Source organism: Marmota monax, unplaced genomic scaffold, assembly GCF_021218885.2.
Source record: "Marmota monax isolate L192 unplaced genomic scaffold, Marmota_monax_Labrador192_F-V1.1 WCK01_AAM20220418_F8-fsc00001, whole genome shotgun sequence".
In the NCBI taxonomy this organism is placed as follows: Eukaryota; Metazoa; Chordata; class Mammalia; order Rodentia; family Sciuridae; genus Marmota; species Marmota monax.
This window is the reverse complement of record NW_026693777.1, coordinates 50,650,489-50,666,399: the sequence shown is the minus strand read 5'-3', so window position 1 is coordinate 50,666,399 and position 15,911 is coordinate 50,650,489. Positions and strand designations below refer to the sequence as shown.

At 38.3% G+C, this 15,911-nt stretch overlaps 1 protein-coding gene across 4 annotated transcripts in view; it reads right to left on the bottom strand.

Annotated features, from left to right (window-relative positions):
- Nucleotides 1–15,911, bottom strand: part of Galk2 (galactokinase 2) — a 147,713-nt gene that overhangs the window by 29,297 nt on the left and 102,505 nt on the right. The window lies entirely within an intron of this gene.

Below are 15,911 nucleotides of genomic sequence, written 5' to 3'. Positions count from 1 at the left end.
GTGTTAATCTGAAATACTCTTCCACACTATCTTTGCATGGCTGGCCCCTAATTGTCTTGCAGGACTCAGATGCCACAGTTTTAGGAAACCTTCCCTCAGTTCCAATCTAGAGCAGCACCTCCCTCGCCCCCCCACCCCCACAATCTCCATCCTATTTTATTTCCCAAAACTTGTAACACATATTTTCTTGTGTGTTCCTTTGTTCATTGATTTGTATAATTTCCCACAACTAGAAAGTCAGCTCCAGGAGAGCCAAGATCTTGTCTGATGTCTTTATTACTGTATATTCAGCAGCTAGACTAGGATCTGGCATATAGCATGGACTCAATAAATGTTTGTTGAATGAATGGTTCATCTCCCTATTTAACACAACTGCAAAAAAAAAAAAAACAAGGCTAAATGAAGAGTTGTGGGATAAATACAACTGGGAATATGGAGAAGACTTCCTATTTTTGGAATTTATACTTACTAGCATCTTCACCAATCATTAGTAAGAGTTTGCTAAAATAAGGCTTAGAGGCAATTGATAAACTTCAGTATCCAAAGTATATCCTAATATCCTTTATTACAGATAACTGATAATTATTTATATTGTATTTTGCTTCATAGATGTGGTAGAGATTTCTAAAACAAATGTGTTTTGAATAAAAAGGAAGAAATAGAAAATAGATAATTATATCCAGTTAAAAGAAACTGTTTTTGTTTTCCTTTTAGGCAATCTTTGCAGCAAAGAAGTGCCTACTAACTTCTGCCTTAAAAAGGTGGGAGGCTACAAAGCTTATGATCACAACCCATCTCTAATAAAGGAATCTAAACCAGGCACAAATAATTGGTTATTTTCTTGCATCTTTGGTGAAAAAGGATGAGGGAAAACCTTTGACAAATGAAACTGGACACCATTTTTTCTCACACAAGTTCTGAGGAAAGCAGGTCAACAGTAGATGAAGAACATGTCTATTCAGTCTCTGAAAGAGTCCCACTGACTTAATTTTAAATTCTGCATGCAAGAGCTGGTGGCCTCTTCTTTATTACTTCCTTTTCTACTAAAGCAATACCAAAGTGCAGGGTAAGATGGTCATCTAGCAAGTCACCCAATAGTTCTTATTGTGTACCTGCCATGGGCCCCATAGTATGCTCAAAATGATAGGGAAGATACATGAAGTAGAAATCCTTGCTTTAAGGAACTCAGCTAAACAGGGCAAAATACAAGACCTTCTCCTGGACAGTGGCCAATCACACTAAACATATCCAAGTGCTGGAAATGCTAAAAGTATACTAAAAATACAGGACTTGGTGGAAGAGGAACCGTAGTAGGAAATGTTATAGGAGAGGGGTCTAAGTTTTGGAGTTCAAGTTGGGAACTGTTATGGTTTAGATTTTAGGTATTCCCCAAAATCTCATGTGTGAGATGATGCAAGAAAGCTAAGAGGTGAAATAACTGAGTTATGAGAGCCTTAATGTAATCAGTGCATTAATCTTCTGACAGGTAACTGTAGGAAGGCAGGATGTGGTGGGAGGAGGAGAGTCATTGGGGGTGTGCCATTGAGGTATATATTTTGTCCACAGTGAGGGGAGTGTCTCTCTCTCCTCCCTCTCTCTCTCTCTCTCTCTCTCTCTCTCTCTCTCTCTCTCTCTCTCTCCTGGTGCCATGTCCTGAGCCACTTTCCTCCACCACACTCTTCCATCATGATGTTCTGCTCTGCCTCACCTCAGGTCCCAAACAATGGAGTCAGCCATCTATGGACTGAGATCTCTGAAACGTGAGTGATAAATAAACTTTCCTCCTTTAAAAATGTTCTTGTCAGTCTTTGGTCACAGCAATGAAAAGGGTGACTAAAACAGGAACCGACAGTGTGTTCATGAGCCTGAAGAAAGAAAGCTAGCTGGAACCCGGGGCAGCCTCTTTAGGAAGCTGTTCTCACATCTGAAACTTTAATATCCTCTTTTGCACCCACCACACAAAGACTGCAAATTAATAACTTATGGTCTGTAGCAGGACCAGTGATGTTTTCTTGAGTGATATAATATTTTATATTGGGAAATTTTATGTAAGAATCTACATTTTTGCTTTCTCTTGAAAAAACCCAAAAGGTCTAGCTGGGCTGGACCTGCCTTCCTGCACAGCAACAGTTGGCTAGAGCTAAGGAACAGCTACTTCTTGGAAACTTTATTGTACCAGTCCCACCATTCCCAACCATCTGACATTCAGCCTGCCTCACAGGTTTGCATGTCTTCATGGTTCCCATAGGCATCATGTGGCCCTTGTTCCTGAAAGCTCTCTAAACCAAGAATTCATTGTAGAGGGAAAAGTGTCAGCAAAGCCCTTAGTCAAGTGGGTCAGCATATCATAATTATTCACCTTCATTGTTACAAGCAAATGTTCCCTCCCACAGATGCATTACTAGCTCCATATTGAATTATAATCTGTCTTCCTATAAAGCAGATAACTTTACTCTTTTGTCTTAGCTCTGTCCCCCAGACATGTAAACATCAAGTAGCCTTTCAAGTACCTGAAGACAACTCCCATGGCTTATGTATGTCTTATACATACTGCTAACCATCCAGTATGTGCCAGTTTTAAAACTGAGGATCCAACAATAATAAATAAGACACTCTTAACTCTCAAAAAATAATGGTCTACAGAGAGAAACCATTGTTAAGCACAATACAGGGCAACAGATGCTGAGGCAAGATCCTCACAGTTGAAGTGAAGGCACAAAACCAAGAGGAGATCACTTGAAAGCACAGATGGTACCTGGTGCAGATGGCAGGACACTAGGAAGAAGGGATCAAGAATAAGGAAAGTGAGGCAGGAAAAGTCAATAGAGGGAGCTTAATTAGCAGGTTCTCAATATAGACAATCTGGACCCAGTTGCTTGGGGTTTCTCTGAAGAACCATATTCTAAAAATGCCTTAGAACTGGCCCAGGGATAATGGGAAGACAAGCACTATCTCAATGACACTTCCACTGTTTGAATGTGACTCCTAGAGGGGTTAACTTCACAAAGATGTGCCTGGACAGCACAGCTGCCTTCAGTGATGTTGGGAAATGCCCCAAGGCCACAAATAAGAGGCACTCACACTGTCAGCTAGCTTGACATGGGCTACTGGCAATGATGGAATTAGGTGGGCAGAGTAAGAGGACATGCACAGAGATCACGACCTTCATGAGGGAGATAAAACCAGCAGCGTATAGAAAGATGAGCAGGTGTTCAGCAAACCAATTAAAGGTAGGGTGGGGAACAAAGAAAAGGACTGAGAACTTACAGCAGAGAGAACATTATGAGCAAAGACATGGGGATTAAAAAACATGAGGAGCTTCTACAGAACCCACTGTATTTTGATTGGAATGAAGCATGAAATGATATGAAGAAATAGGTGTAGCAGAGTACACAATGAAAGAGAAATTTTTTTTAATTTTTATTGTTGGTTGTTCAAAACATTACATAGTTCTTGATATATCATATTTCACACTTTGATTCAAGTGGGTTATGAACTCCCATTTATGAAAGAGAAATTTAAAGAAGTAGGCAGAGGTCAGAAAATGAGGCCTTGTATGTCATTCTAAGGTATTTAAATTGTAAACTGTAGATAAGTAGTTCTGATTTTTTTAGGGTTATGGAACCTTTTGAGAATGAAATAGAAGCTAATGTGTAGCACAAAAGGAGGGTCAGGACACCAAATCTGGAAGCAACACTTTATTAGGGGTGCCACGGCCCAAAAGGATAATTCCCAATGTCTGAGCCCCGAGCACAGCAGGGTTTTTACAGTTTGGGGTACATCAAGGCAAAGGAGTTGCTGCAATTCTACTGGAGGGTGTATTCTACATTCCTTATATGGGTGCAAGTTGTTAGCAGCCTAGGGATTCTTAGCTCATACAGCTTAAGGATTTTACTGCAGTAAGTGTAAAGAGAAATTGCTCTGTCCCTGTTGCTTTGTTTCTTGCTTCTGTTACTGCAGTTATCTTTCACAGGTACCTGTTCACCACTGAAAGCCTCTATAGTTAAACTTCAATAAGGAGAGCTGCTGTGTGTCAGCATGCAAAACCACAGCCTGTCAGCTCTTACAGAAAGATGAGTAGTAAAGTTCCCATTTTGTTCTACTACAAATGGACCCTGTCTCCAGTATGAGTACACAAATATCTAAAATGCTGCATACAATGCAACACACACAGAGATGCCAGAAAGCTATGGTTGGATCAGGTTAAGAATTCCAGCTAGAGATAAGAGAGCACTATTGGTCTTAACCATTACATCAGTCAGGATTCTTGTTTGTAAACGACAGAAATCTATACTAATTATGTCAAAAAATAACTTATTTCAAAGATATTAGGGAGCTCACTAAATCTATTTGGACTCATGACATATTTCTGTTCTCTGTTAGAATGTGAAAAAAACAGGAGGGAGGTGATCAGAAGCCAAGGGAAGCAGGCAGTTAGGAACTGTCAAGGTCACTCCACAGGAGCAGTCTGGATATGACACTCAACTCTAGATGCTTTATCAGCTGACTAGTGCCTGCTAGACCTAAAGCCCCAGAAATAAAAATAATCCAGAATGGCAGGAAAAGCCTAGTACCATTGTTCACATCCAGGTTTCAAGTGACCTGAGAGAGACAAATCTAACATTAGTTTCCACCACAGAAACTGTGTATGCTGGCGAGAGGCACTCACCCCGGAGCTAGCTGGTGAGTGCCTCTCACCAACATAAACAGTAGACTCCCTGATATGAGAGAGGGGCTCAGATGCTAGAGAGCACCTGCCATTTGCCCCCTGCAGAGTGAATGCCATGACTATCAGCTTTTGAGTCTTCTCTACAGAACAACAACCCAATTTTCCTCAAATGACTGAATTTCAAGCCGCCTTCACCTGCTTATTCCTGTGACACAGCTTAGTCTTTATCTATACTTCTTAAAGGGTGGCTACCAGTTCTGGGAGTCAGTTCAATCTGTGCGAGAGCTAAACCCCTCACATCGGTGCAGTGAGACTCTCCATGTAGCTTCAGATCACCAAATTGCATAAAGGTTTATGAATACAGAAGAAAGCAGAACATTGTTTTCAGCTAATAAGCTAAAAAGTGATAAATATCTTGGAAATCAGACTTCATATAATTAATCAAAACTAAGTATGCGAGTCTCAGAGATTTGAAAATCTTTACCATGTGAGTATATAATTAATCTTTCTGAGATGTTCATGCCCCCAAATACTTTCTTATTGTTAGAAGGAGGAGCTAAAAGCAGTGTGGCTTTAGCTGCTTTTGCATAATCACATAGCTGCATGCTACTGACCAATTTCTCTGCAAAGTAGAAAACTCCAGTGGGATCAACCAAGAGCTGGTTTCCAAGAACAGCAATCCAGAGGAAGATGGGAAAAACCACTTCAGAATCCACTCTGGAGTCCTCTGTTTTCCTATGCAGCAAAGTTATAATAAGTCCCTGTTCTGAGGCATAGACTCTTTGGAGTATTTAAGCAGTATAATGGAAAATCACTATACAATCCTCATTGAAGTTGGACTGTGGTTTCAAATTTATTTTCCTAGTAATAATATTTTTCATAAATGTGAAGTTTCTGAAATGGTCAAACCCACAAAAAATAAACTGCTGCTTTCAGCCACATTAGTATCCCATTCCCATGCTGCAAAAGACTAAATTAAATTAGCATTCTACACTTAAAGGGAAAAAAAATCTCTAACTACCTGCTTTTAAAAGCAAAACCACCACCAAAAAAATATATATATGCACTTTCAACACAAACCATATTAATTCATGGAAAACTACATTCCAAGAGGCATTTGTGAGTATTTTAAAATCCACAACATAATACCATTTTGTCTAGAAAGAGTAACAGCACCCACATGTTTATAGCTTCCTTTTCTCACATTTCCAAAGAAGCAAGAGCCAGCACTGTTGGTTTCATAATAAATTCTACTGCTCTGATATTGAAACTATTGTTCTAGTCACCCTCACCTGCCTTTTACTCTCTGGTGATATACTAAGCTCCTATGAGTAACTCCAGGGTCATTCACATGACAAGACACAGCCTATCACTCCCTTCCTTTCCATTCTATATTCTTATCTTCCTAGTTTGAAATTTTATCATCCCACGTCTGAACTATTTCACCACCTTCCAACCACTTTCCCTCCCTCCTCTGATCAACTTGTACACAGCTGCCATAATAAACTTCCCAAATCACTATTTTGTGGACTTCCTGAATATTTCATTGCATGAAAATTCAGCACATTTTCCAACTGTTCAACAAAATGAAGGCCCCTGGATGCACTCAATCTTTCCCTCTTATAGTGTGATGTACCATCTCCCTCTCCCCAACCTCACATGAAATGTTCTGCTCCATTGTTGCCTGTCCACTGGCAGCACAGAGTCCCAGAGGGATGGCCAGCATCAGTAACCTATTCAGATTGATTCTGCTTTCCTCAGCATCTCTTTAAGTATCAGCTGGATCCACCTCTTCCATGAAGCTCTCCAAAAATATAAGTCATATGTCTCCATTCTTCCCAACTCTGCACATCTTTAACATCTGTGCATGCCTTTCTAATTATTGTCATCACACACTGCTTAAGGAGGGCAGCAACTGTGCCTCTTCACCTTTATAGCCCAGGTTCTCAATAAATGTCATTTTGCTCCCATCGCATCAGCCAGGGAAGAATTTGAAGCTGCTCCCTGGATGAACCACATTTTTGTGTTTCCTTCTCTTTCTTGGGGGAGGTATTTTCCTGCTAACTTCCCAGAATTTCACTACAACTTTGTTCTTGGAAAAAGTGAAAGAAGGAGACAATCTCAAGTCATTTGAAAAGGAGCCTAGGGAGTTGGAAAGGAATCTTGGTCAACGCAGAGCTAAATGAAGGACTATGGGAACAATGTCACGCTTGCCTACAGCTAGCCTGTCTTGGTATTTTGACATAAAAGGGAATGGCATCCTGTCTTAGCTTTCTTCTATTAATTGAATTATAGGAAAAAAGAAAAAGGAGGAGAATTAAAAGGGATGAAAGAGAGGCAAAGAAAAATCAGTGCTTATCTGAGAAGTAATATATTTCCATAAGAATACTTTAGTAATTATTGTTGTCTTTCTACAAAATTCTCAAGCAAACGAAGGCAAGTATTATGCTGGCCTTGCTGATTACTAATGCATAATATCTAGTACAGTGCTTAAAGAGTTGGCCCTCAATCAAATATTTGTTGAATAAAGGAATAAAATCTACTTCTATTTGCTAACCTAACATGACCAGAAGTAATCATTGAGCAGATTACAACAGTTTAAGCAAGCATGAAGCTATGTAAGCTGCCATGTAAAAGGGCTTACCTAGAGCAACATAGGCTGTTGCCCCAAGCTTTCTTTTGAGAGGCATGCACTGCAGCAGATTAGGAAGAGTGACCTGAGCACTGGATGAGGGTAACTAGGAGTAAAGGAGCTTTGACTCATGTGCCCTCCTCTGAATTTCCACATGGCAAGTATTCAAGACAGTACACCTAGCTAGAGTGTAGCTCAGCAGTACAGCATGTGTGTAGCATGCTCAAGGCTCTGGGTTTGATTTCCAGAATGGAAGGCAGGCAGGCACAAAGAAAATACACCTATACTAATACCTGGACTTTTCAAAATACACTGAAGCATTAGGAAGATAAAAATGTTTCACTTTCATAACCATCAAACATCTCATGAGATGTTCCAGACCCGGAGGTGTTTACAATATAATTGGAATTATCCTAAGAGGATAAATGAGGATGCTTCTATTTTACAACATTCTGTGATGACACATGTGTTTATGTTGTTCTCCGGGGACCAAGGTGGGAAGTGAGTGCACATAGGCATGAGTTTGTTTGTGGTTTCTCTGAATTTATGTTTATGTGCTTTTCCATAAGCAAGCCCTGTGTATAAATATAAGTCTCCTTCCCTTTATCAGATTCTTTTCCCCCTTTTCTTTGTCCCTTTTCATCTTCATCCTCTTTGTCGCCTTTCCCTCATGAGTCCAAAATTCAGAAATGAAGCATAAATCTTGATATTTCTCATGCTAATTATGCAAAATTTCATATTCCTTCTTCAAGCAACACTCTATAATTTCTCAATTATATTATGTTAAATTATACTGCTTTCCTTTGTAGGTGGTCTCTGGTCATTTAGCTGCTACATCAGTGGCCCTTGACAAAACACAAGTCAATCTTTGTGTTCTCTCCCACTTCAAACTTTCCAAAAGACAACAGGAGGAATCATCTTCCTCAATATTTTTTTTAAACTACACATTGCCTCTGTCCAGAATGTAGAGTAGTGGCCTATGACATTTTTATCTGAAACCTACAGCATAAATGACCATGAGTTGAGACTCCCGTATGGTTAAAATTGTTAATGTCTATACAGATACAATGGCTTATTATTTTATTGTTGTTGTTACTTTTGATATTTGGAAATAATCTGCTAAAAGTCACAAGATCTACTCATAGTTACATGGAAACAAATGGTACAGTGGATAGGAAATGGTATACAATTTCTAATTTAGAAGTAATTGCTAGGAAACTTTCTCCTAAATACTTTGCAAAAGAAAGAAGGCTAGAAGAGGTAAGTGGTTAATATTAGAGATGTTTTTCAGGATCATATCCTAGACTATTAGAATAACAGACTGCTGAAAAGATACTGTATGAACTCAACAATACAGAGAATGAAGTGACAAGCCACCAGGACTAAAAGAGACTTTCACCAGACCAACATAGATAAAAAGCCAGTATGAGAGAAATACACAACATAAAAAGAGGTCTATCTAATTTACAAGTGAAAATAACTTGGAATTTAAAATAGAAAAATATTCATTGACTCAATGTCTGGAAAGAAATGGCAAAATCATATTTTATATGAGAAAGTGAATTGGTTCTCATTGGTATCATGAATTTGACGGAATACTACCCAGATACACAGCTTGAGAAGTATGGTTGTCATTAGGGTTGTTTCCAAATATTCCAATTCATCTCACACAGTTAAGACCGGGCTCTTCAGTTTGTAGATGGCATTTTATTTAATATCTTTGTGAAGAATTTAAAATGACCAAAGAATCTCTACTTACATGTCTCATTAATAAAATGGCAGTTAAATTAAAAAAAAAAAAAAGACTGGGGTCTTCTCTCCCCACACCCCAACAAAGTTCATCACATCCATGTGATTTGCTTTGGCCAATCAAGTTAGAATAGGAGTGATGTGGAACACACTGTGGTAGACATTAAGAGCCCATGAGCAATGAACAACATTCCCTTCCTTTCTTCTGCCACAGTGATTATGAACTAATACAGTAAGATGGAGTCCCTTGCATGCCAAACCTAGTCCCTGAGTTTCTCAGAGGAATTGACTCCTTTGCTGACTTGTTTTGGATATGCAGAGTAAGCAAGAAATGCATTGTTGCATCAAGCCACTGTGACTTTGGAACTGCTTCTGAAGCACAATCTGGACATACCAACAGAGGATAGAATCACTATAACTAAAATAAAAGGACTTAGCTATATAAAAAGTTGCTTTGTCTACAAAGAAAACATTCATCTGTACAGAAACATTAAAATGAGAAAATAAAAGGAAAAGTGGCCAAAAAGGGGAAAAAATGGTAAAATGTTAGCTTCTTAGGAAGATAATAGTAGAAGACAGTGTCCTATAGAAGATGTTTCGGAACCAGCAGAAGAGTAGCAGAGTAGAGACATTATTTTTCCTCATACCTGCAGAAGCTTCATTCAACTCAAAGCAGAGTGTCCAATAAGTTCCCAACAGACCTTTGGATGGTTTCATCTCAAAAAAGGTAGAGACATGTCCATGATAATTACAAGCAAAGGGAATACTGAGCAACATATCTTTAGACTTAAAAATATATATTTACAAGTTTAGAAATTATAAATTTTCTTCTTTTTTTCTTTCTTGAGGCAGCCATGGATGTTAGGGCCAGCAAATGTAGAGCCAAAGAAGTAGGTGGGCTGAGGAGATGCAGGAACTACATCAAGGAAGCAGGTAGGGCTGAACCACAGTGGTCAGAGCTGAGGAGCCCAAGGGAACAGGTAATGTCCAAGCAAGAAGCGGAAAGGGTGAAGAAGATACATGCCAGAGTCAGGAAACCAGGTACATACAGGCAAACCAATACATACACAAAGTATGATGAGAGATGTGTTTTATGCTTCTAAGATCTATGCAGGGATATCTGGTGCCACTGTAGTTCATGCACATTGTTACTTATCTGTTGGCCTCAGGAACAAGAATTATGTCCACTGTTAACCTTGTGGGATAAAAGGCAGACCCTGGTGCTAGCCTACCTTCCAGTAGCTTAAGTACTGACCAGTACACAGCACACATCACTGGTGCTCTTTTTTACAGAAGCTAAAAGTGTTAAGATGCTCAGTCTTTAAAATCGTACTTAACATGTTCACATTCATCTTTAGTTCCTTTAATATTTGCAGAAAGGAGATGAACTAGAGAATAGAGGTATGTGATACACATCTGAAAGACAAAAGGAAAACACCATTCCTAAGCTATCTGAAATATTAGTTCACCCCTTTTGTCCCCCTTGAAAATAAAGTAGGAACCTTTACTCCCAGCAGGAACCTGCCCTCCATGACCAGACAGCTGAGGAATCAATAAAAGCTGAAGGACAAAAAAGAAAACACCAGGCAGAGTGGGAAAGGAATAGGGCTAAATGAAAGCAGGCTTGACTTCCAAAACAACCTAAAACATAACATCCTTTGTTAATAACAAAAATAGTTATTATTTGATTTATTCTTTTATACCTTGTTTTAAAAAAACTATTAATTTATTTCATCTTATAAAAATGAAAACAGGCAAAATCAAAGGACGCTTTTTGTTTGGCATTATCATTATTAGTCCACCATGTAGAGTTTGAGGATTTCTCTTCAACCAATATATATAAACTCTCAAAGGATTTATAATTTCCTTCGGTGTTTCTTCTAGATTTTTATGGAAAACATTTCCCCCCAAATTCTTACAGGAACAGAAACTGAATCTATTGAGATCATACAGTTTGGTGACAAATATTTTACAAACTATTTTTAAATCAGTTTCTTTAATATCTGAAAACAGTAAATTGGACATTTAAATGACGGAGCTGATAATTTTTATTCTGTAAAATACCTTATACTTTTCTGTTATATAAAAACAAACCATTCTTCTTAAACTTAACCTAAATGGACAATTTATGAGAACTGAAAAAGTTCATAGAATTTCTCAAGGTTCTACAACATAACAGTTCATGCATATTATAGCCAAGTTGAATTGTTCCTTAAATACAGCAAGCTATTGGATGCCACACAGCCTTACCACTTAAACCCAAAGCATCAGAATGAGAAAGGGCCAAAAAGAAGCTCTTTATCTACAAAATAACCTATCTTCATCAGCTTCCTTTAGTCTCAAGAAAAAAATGAAAGTCAAGCTAAAACATCATCTTCCTTGCTTGGAAAAAGACTGCTAAAAGCAGCTTATAAGAATGCCAAGAGGAGAATGTGATTCCAGAAAAAGTATGGGATTGAATCAGAAGGCTAGGATTTCAGTTCCAACTACCTATGTGATCCCGACAATCACATAACCCTCTCATCTCCACTTCCTCCTCTGTGTGATAGGGATAACCCTGTATCAAGAGTTGTTGTGAGTTCAAATCAGATATGTGTGAAAAGTGAATGAAAAGCCATAAAGTAAATAAAATAACAAGATGTATTCTTGTTGTTTAGGGTTGTTTGTTTGGTGTGGTGTATGTGTGTGTGTGTGTGTGTGTGTGTGTGTGTGTATGTATGTTTTACCATTAACTCTAGGTGTCTTCCTAAAAAGCATTCTATGCCAGTGTCCTATACTTGATCAAAAGCCATGAATATCACTTATAACTCTGGAGAACACAGGATCCAAATAGACTGACCCAGCAACTGACCAGCACTTTGTCAGAATATGGTCACAGGCAAAGTTGGTAATCCAAGGAATGAAATCTGTGTCCAGTTCAGCACAGTGCAGCTAAACAGTCAGCTGGGTCACCTCAACCTGAAACACTGTGGACATTCTGAAAATGAATGTTTTCAATACATTCTCCCTTCTTCAAACTAGCATCCAAAGTACCTGTCCATTCTCTTAGTTCCCATTTTTCCATGAATTTCCATGTTTGTCCTCTAATATGTGTCCTTGACTTGCATCCTGTGATTGATACATGCGCCTAACTCTCCTGGCTCTAATCACAGATTCACCTTTTCCTCTTGTGCCATACTTATAAAATACCCCCTTCTCAATTAAGTCTGGCCCCTGCCTCTGAGAATCTAGGATTCCAGACCAATAGACCACACACTTAAACAATTCCTACCTGTAGGCAGTGTCGAGCAAATAATTCTTAAACTATTATTAACTGGTTCTTAATGATGTTTGTAGTCATTCAAAACATCTAAAAGATTTGAGGATTTTTCTTTGAGTGTGTGTTTAATTTTAATGGCCTCTGAGCATTTCTAAATCTAATTATTAGAAATTTGGAAAGAGAAAATGACTGTTGCACATTGGCCTTTGGGAGTCTGGTTGGTTTAGCAGAAGCTGCAAACCACAGTTTTGTTGTAAACATCTCTCCCTACCCTGTCACCTCAAGGTCAATATCTCACAACTCACACTTATATCCATGTGGAAAGGAGTTTTGCCAAAATGAGACATAGGAAGTCTCTGTGTCCCTAAAAGTCAAGGGTTTCCATGATGGAAAAATTAGATCAGGTCAAAACTAAGCATGCTCAAGTGAAGGCACCTAGAGTAAAGGGCAGTGGCACTCTCCAGAGTCCTCTGATGGGATAATTTGACCTAAATACAATGTCATCTTCAACATCTGTTTCAGATCTAAAATCACACAAGGCAAAATTTCAGAAAGGACCAAATGAAAAAGGTTAAAAAAAAAAAAAAAAAAGATTTTGGTCCCTAAAATTCAGCTGGAAATTTGGCTGGGGCTAGATGGCTAGATTTAGAAAGTAAATTGAGTAACATTAATCAAGGCAACTCCAGAATCCACAGACTAATTTATGTTCACAGTTTTTTTTAAATTTATTTATTCAAAAAGTAAAAGGGAATCCTTAGGGTGATAGGATTACAAAATGGATTCATTCATTCAACATAGATTCACTGAGTACAAAACAAGAGTAAATTATAGTGATACAAATGGAGCAGTAGAGCAGTGATTTTAGATACAGAGGTAAGATGAAGCACACATCACTTTTACAAAAGGAATGAAGTCAGTATCCTATAGACAAAAAAGTGAGTAAATACATAGTGATACATGTGCTACAATTAGCAAATTATCTTTTGTATTTTCCAAGTTATTCTGGGTAATTATTTCAAAAGGTGCAAAAAAGAAGCAGGGAAGGAAAGATAAGCAGATCTGGAAAGAAAGGTCATGGATACAGAGAAAAAGAAAATAGCTTGTGAGTAGAGAAAGATAAAACATATTGAGCTTTACAGATAGGTTGAAACTATATTTCAGAAAAATAGACAAGTCCAGTTGGAAAATAGTGTGTTTAGTATCAAAAGTCCAAGCTGCTAATAAGTAAGTGGTGCGGTCTAGCCAAGGCAACACTGCCCACATGTCTGTGTATAGGTTCAAAAGGCAGCCAGGACAGAACGGAGTTAAGGCCAGACTGAGAAGAAATCTAACACATTAAGGCATGTGGCCAATTAGGTGATGTGAACTAAGGCATAACACCATGAAAAGACTGCTTTAAGAACATCACTTGACAGTGAATATTCTCAACATCTATTAAGACTTCCTCACTTCTTCATTACCTCTTTGTTTTTTATTTAAATAATGTACCATTGCATCAAACTTAAAGATAGATGGAAAGAAAACACTTATCCCAAAACCACTTCCAAAGCTGTAATTCCCTAGTTTTGCTAGCCATCTATACATTGACTTTACTTATCTTCTATTTCTTCTTTCCACTTTCCTCCCTCCTTCCCTCCCTTCCTCCTTTCTACTCTTCCTTCCTCCCTGGACACAAGAAGTCACCAATTCCAACAGAATTCTCCTTTATGGTCTCAAGAATCTACAGTTAACCAAAGATCCCCTTATCAGAGGCCCTTGTTACCCAGAGTAGAATAGTGCAATCCTATGCGACAGCCATTGAGGCAGTATTTCTGTCATCACACAGCACACTGTACCTCATGGTACATATTCTCCAATACTTTGCTCCTGTGTTTCCTTCTTTACGCAGGCTCTACTCTCTGCCCGGCATGCCTATAACCCTTTCAGTCTGGGAAGTCCATAACTTTCTTTCAAGATCCAGCTTAGCTGTTCTCCCCTCCATACTCTCAGGGGTCTTGACTAATACCTGTATTTTAGTAGGTATTTGTTACTATGATTGTTGCAGGGCTCTCTTCCCCTTTATATACTACGTCACTAGAAGATAGAGGCCATGTTCTACTTGTCTTTATATCCAGCATTCAAAAGAAATTAATGCATATTGGCTGAATTAAAGAAACTGTCTTAGGTCAAAGCAGAAAATGTTGTTTACCTGGGAAATCTTCCTATCCAATTCCCTACCCATCCTCTTCATTTCATACTTTTCTGGTCATGTAATTTTCTCTCACTCCTCTCTGCTCTGTTTTGTCTACCTCAAATTCCGTCTGACTGCTTCTCTGCCTAGGAAACTTCTATTTATTATTTAACTTTTGGCTCACTGCTCTCTCATTAGTAAAGCTGGCTTTGACTTCTCTTTTCTTGTCTCCAAAGTACACTCCATCATCACACTCATCACTCCGGGAGCACCTCCATTACCAAGCATGAATCTTACACAATTACTTCCTATTATGCCTATTTCTATGGCAAAGCTGAGGCAACCTTTAGTTTACTGCTTTTCTGGAGCCAGAGTTTTTGGTTTTGTGAACTATCTAGGCTCCAAACAACTATACAACTTTACTCTTATAGTGCAAAACCAACTACAGCAAATAAATGGCTGTGTTCTAGTGAAAGTTAATATTACAAAAACAGGTAACAGGCATCATTTTGCCATTCTAGAAACTTAATCAATGTTCATCAAATTAAAATCAATCTGGCTGGGAGCTCATAACCCACTTGAATCAAAGTGTGAAATATGATATATCAAGAACTATGTAATGTTTTGAACAACCAACAATAAAAAATTAAAAAAAAAAAAATCAATCTGGCAATGTTAGAAACCCAAATGCAATCCCTGCCCTCAAATGATTCCCTTATCCCATTCCAAATTTGTCAGTGGTGGCAGCCTTGAAGACTACTTCACAGACAAATCCACAATAGGAACTCAATAACCAGTCATAGAAACAATCCAAATGGGATGGAAATGGGGCTTTGGGGGGCTTGTCTTTTTGCCAAATTCCCACCCTTCCTAACCTCACCTTAAAGGGAAATTAAATCTTAACTAAATGTTCTTGTCACTAATACTGACCTCCCACAAATAGACAACCTTTACTTCTAAGAGGAACAACTACTCCAAGACTCCATACTGTGCCTCCAACTTGTACTTTGCCTTCATCTCAGCTTCACCTCAGCTTCTGATATTATGTGTTTAAAAACAACATTATCTCAAAGCAGCAGGCAAATAGAAATAAACTTCCACTCTAAAGTGGGCAATGGGTTTCAACCTAAGCAGTGAAAACATCCTGGTGTTCCACAGTATTGTTCCAAGCAGTTCTGAGCACTAACCTAGATCCTTTTATATAAATAACATAATAACCAGGAAAATGAATAAGGAAAAAAAATAAGATGAAAAAAGAGAAGCTTATTAAGTTGCAAACCTCTTGAGGCAGGAATCATGTCTTAATCACCTTTGCCCAAACAAAATACCTGGCATATATTAAGAAATTTTTGGTAATGAATGAATTTATGAACCTATGCACCTAGATAATTTAGTTGCCAAAACACACACTTTCTCTAAATTATCTCAAAAC